The following is a 5242-nucleotide window of genomic DNA, read 5'->3' as shown; positions in this document are numbered from 1 at the left end:
TTTCTCGTTTTCTGGCTTTCCCAGACATATTCAGTCTCTTTCCAGCTTCTGCCAGAATGTCTGTATGTTAGTTTGTAAAGAATGAACCAGTAGTCCTTTTAGAACTGTTAGAACTAAAGGTAAAGGAAAGCAGGTCGCAGTTCTCGCAAGCGTTGGTCGCGGCTGCCTCGGAAAACTTACAGAGTCTGGTTTGAGCTCAGAGGAGCTCTGGCACAGACACAAGAGCACCGCTATTCCTCCTATTACACCTCAATGCAGCGCTGCAGTGAGTTTCAAGCTGTAATTTTACTTCTTTAAAAAGGTAAAAAAAAATCAAGGAAATCCTACCTATTGGGGCTTTAAGAGGGGGTGCATCATTGGACAAATAGCTGCCAGCGAGCCATCATGGCATTTGTTTGGAGAGGTGCTACAGTTTGGAGTTATATTGTCTTTTGTACGATGTTATATGTAAAGGACATCCTGTGGCAACATGTTGCCTTTCATGGCAGGGATTTTAAGTGGCATTTTTGAGCTTGGTTAGTACTCGCCCACACACAGCAAGAGTTTCCCAGGAATATCTCTACCAGACTGCAATATTTTTGTGACATGCTGGGCCATTAAATGTATTGCCACTTGAGATTTATGGGAACAGATGGTATGCCAGCATCTTCAACCTATGTGTGTGCAAGATCTACAGGCCTAGCTGCAACAACTGTGTGCAAATGTGCTATGGGATGCCATGTAGAACCTGTAGGCCTCTGTGCCCAACCATATCTCATCTGGTATCAGGCATGATGCCATTATGTTCATGTTTTACTGCAACATAGGTTCCTAATGTATTGGCAGTACGTCTCTACAAGGACTAGCCAGGATGTTTGTACATTTGCACATGTGGGTTGATGGGTTTAGTTAAATAACTTCATTAGAAGTTGTGTCCACAAACATGTGTGGGAGGTTTCATGGCTAAATTTAGCAGCCTGATGGCCGATCTTCATTAATTGCACATTGCACCAGTAAAAGCAGAGTGTGAAGGTTCAATTAGCAGAGTAAGAGCACAGTTTTGCTCAAAATATTGCAATGTTATGGGTGTCATACCAGAGTTCAAAAGAGGACAAATTGTTGCACATCTTGCTGGCGCATCTGTCACCAAGACAGCAAGTCTTTGTGATGTATCAAGAGCCACATTATCCAGGGTAATGTCAGCATACCACCAAGAAGGAACCACATCCAACAGGATTAACTGTGGATGCAAGAGAAAGCCAATATAAATACAGTTATCACATTGTGAAGATATATGTCCAAGTTTCTAAATGGCTTAAATTGATTTAGGTTTATTGTAAAACATTCGCAAACCATTTATTCATATGAAACACAAAGCTTTTGCAACCCCTTGTGTTTTGTGTAATGAAACATTTATTCTAGTATAATAACAGTATATTCCAGCACACACCACAGCTGCTGCCTGTTTGCTGTGTTTCTGTCAGATAATAGGGTTCCATTTAGGGTTCTGTCTGTCTATCTGTCTATCTGTCTATCTGTCTATCTGTCTATCTATCTATCTATCTATCTACCTATCTACCTATCTATCTATCTATCTATCTATCTATCTATCTATCTATCTATCTATCTATCTATCTATCTATCTATCTATCTATCTACACATTTATTATCTAGCATTATTTGTATAACTACTTCTTTGGTAATGACAATTTACCTGATTTTGCAAGAATAAAAGAAGACAATGCCACTGCATAGCTCACTTGAGGACTGGATGGTCCAGCATATCAAACATTCATATCACAGCTGGGAAAATGGGAGTGTGTTGATAAATATATAATAAGCTGTCAGTCTGTCAACCAGTCAAAGGTGATGTGGTGAAAGAGGGGGAGGGTTGTTTAGTTTGCAGGTGGTGTGATAGAAAGTGACAGGCTGTATTTTGAGCAAGGATGTAAGATGTGTATATGTATTTTGTTTTGGTAGTGAAGCTAATTTTGTCTCTGTGTTAATCTGTGTGTAAAATTATTTATGAAAGCAATATTCTTTAGCTGGGGTAATAGATTCATACAAGGGGCATTCAAGAAATGATGACCACCTCCTTGTTTCTTCACCCATTATGTGTAGTGCATTAAATGACTGCAGTGACACTGGATCAGGTGCAGCAGTGCTGCTGGAGTGTTTTAAACACTGTGTCCACACACTGTACACTCTATACTCTGTAATTATAGAACTACAAATTGCTTCTATATGCCCGGTGGACAATAATCTGTTTACATTAACCTTAATATACCACATTTCCCATATATATATATATATATATATATATATATATATATATATATATATATATATATATATATATATATATATATATACGATACCTCTTTAAATTATGAGTTTCTTTGATTTTACCAAATGGATCACCAGATGGATGATCACAAGCCATCAAACCAAGCTAAACTGCTTGAGTTTTCGCATCAGGAGTGGCATAAAGTTATCCAGTGTAAGACTGGTGGAGGTGAACATGCCAAAATGCATGAAAACTGTGATTAAAAACCATGGTTATTCCATCAAATATCAATTTCTGAACTCTTAAAATTTTATGAATATAAATGTTTTTTTTTTTTTTTTTTTTTTTTTGCATTATTTGAGGTCTGAAAGCTCTGCGTCTTTTTATTATTATTTTATTATCTTGTTATTTTAGCCATTTTTCATTTTCTGCAAATAAATTATCTAAATTACAATATTTTTATTTGGAATTTGTGACAAATGTTGTCCATAGTTTATAGAATAATACAACAATGTTAATTTTACTCAAACATATACTTATAAATAGAAAAATCAGAGAAACTGATTCAGAAACTATTGATCTGTTTGTTTGTTTGTCTGTCTGTCTAGTTATATTATCATCAACAGAAAATGAAAGGGATGGAGGGGAAAGAAAGAGTGGAAGAAGGAAGGAAAACACACCAGCAGTAATAATGTTAGGGGTTGTGTGGAGTGACCAGTGGCATTTGTTGCTATGGTTATTGTATCATTAGGGGCTTGTCTCCCCCTAGGGTATCATCTGCAGACATTACAATTACCATGACAATATCCTGCAGCGAGACATCATTTATAATCGTTAAGGATATTGATATTTTTGGGTCCATTTTCCTTCTAATCCAGGTCATCTCTAAAGATAATGTTCATCTAAAACCATACTGTCATGATTTCTGACAACCATGCTGTACAGCTACTATCTAAGAACTCACTAGCTTATTTTGTGATGGAAAATATGATGCAAATCTCATTGTTGTTCTAACACAGAAATAGACAGGAGGATGGATGCACGTGCATGCCAGTCTCTAGTATATCATGGAAGATGCAAGAAGGAAACACAAACAATATTAGAAAAGCGCATTTCCTGAACAGAATGCAGAATCTAAAGTATGAGAAACAGGAAATTTACCTGCCCAGGTGGAGTTTGCTGGCAGTTGGGACACAGAAACTCTATGGCTTGGGAGAGTGTGAAAAAAGAATGCGGAATAAAAAAAACAAAACAAAAAGATGTGTACAGGTCAGAATTGCTGTAGATCAGTTACCTGCCCTGATATAATATAAGAAGTTTGCTGGGTTTTGGTACACAGAAACTCCATGGCTTAGGAGAGTAAGAAAAAAAATATGTGAGTGACCAAGATAAAAGAGTGTGGGTCAGAATTGCAGTAGACTATAGTTTGATTATCTGCCCTGATGGAGTATAAGAGATTTGCTTATTGTCAGGACACAGAAACTTTATGTCTTGGGAGAGTGTAAAGAAAGAATGAGAGTGAATGAGAGAAATGAGTGATGAAAAAAATGTCAAAAAGATAGGTGCGAGTCAGAATGGCTGTATACTATACCTCAGTTACTTGCTCTGAGGGGATATACTGTAAGAGGTTTGCTGACTGTAGCTCAGTTACCTGCGCTGATGGAGTATAAGAGGTTTGTTGGCAGGGCTCTAAGTGGTCCAGCGTGCTAAGTACTGACACTATAATCAGGAGTTGCTGGTTCGAATCCTGTTCATGTAGCTTGCCATCGGCTACCGGAGCCCTGAGAGAGCACAACTGGCCTTGTTCTCTCTGGGTGTGTAGATGGCGCTCTCTTTCCACATCACTCCAAATCAGCAGCAGTTCAAAAAGAGGCGGTGGCTGACTTCACATGTATCGGAGGAGGCATGTGCTAGTCTTCACCCTCCTGGTGTTGGGGCAGCACTAGTGATAGAGGGAGTCCTAAAGAGTGGTCTTATACAGAAAATGGGAAAAAATAAATAAAATTATAAAAAAATAAGTTTGCCTGGTGTTGGGACACAGAAATCCAATGGCTTGGGAGAATGTGAAAACATGAATGGGAGTGAATTAGATGAATGAGTGATGAAAAAACTGGCTGGGAATTAGAACTAATTTATCTTCCCTAATGGACTATAAGAAGTTTGCTTGCTGTCTGGACACAGAAACTCTATGAAACTCTTTGTGTATATTTCAAGCATAAACATGCATTTTTGCTCCCTCTTCATTCTTAATCAAATACAATACTGGATTATAGTACAGTTCATAAGAAAATCAATCAAAAAGCTGCACACAAGCCCAAATCACACAGACTGAACAATTTAGATTTTGTAGAGCATTGAAATCTACAATAAACACAGTGTTGAAAATTCATAATATAATGTAATCAGCAAACAAACAACAGGTACAGAAAGTTAAAAATCAGAGAACAGAAACAAGGGATAAAAGCAAAAAATATGACAATGAAGATACAAAGAAACAGATATGTATATATTTTCAATCACTTTGACCATTAAAGCCATTTGAAACCAGCTACTTGCAAAATAAGCCCGTCTTAAGCCAGAAGAGAGGCATCAGGTTTTGGGTGACAGACATTTGTTTATTTTCTTTGAATCTCATTTCTTTAGTCTTGCAGTTCTAGAAAATCCTAAAGACATCTGAATCTGAATTTTGTTGTTAAACTGTTTTCTGAAGGTGAAGGACATGAGACTGTCTGTAATCGGTGGTCTGCTGCCCTCTTGTGCTCAGTGGAATAAAGACATTTACACATTAAACTGAAGTAGAGTTTCATAATGGATGGAATCTGATTACAAGTAAGAGCCATTCTCTGGAGGGCTTCATTATATCCTGGATCTTGATCTTATTTCTTTGGTGTGTAAAAATATCTGCAGTTGGTCCAATAGCAGACTGCAATACAATTTAGTCACTAGCTTTCCTAAATCGATAGTAAATGATACTTC

This window comes from Astyanax mexicanus, chromosome 1 (assembly GCF_023375975.1).
Source record: "Astyanax mexicanus isolate ESR-SI-001 chromosome 1, AstMex3_surface, whole genome shotgun sequence".
In the NCBI taxonomy this organism is placed as follows: domain Eukaryota; kingdom Metazoa; phylum Chordata; class Actinopteri; order Characiformes; family Acestrorhamphidae; genus Astyanax; species Astyanax mexicanus.
Note: the sequence above shows the minus strand (reverse complement) of the source record.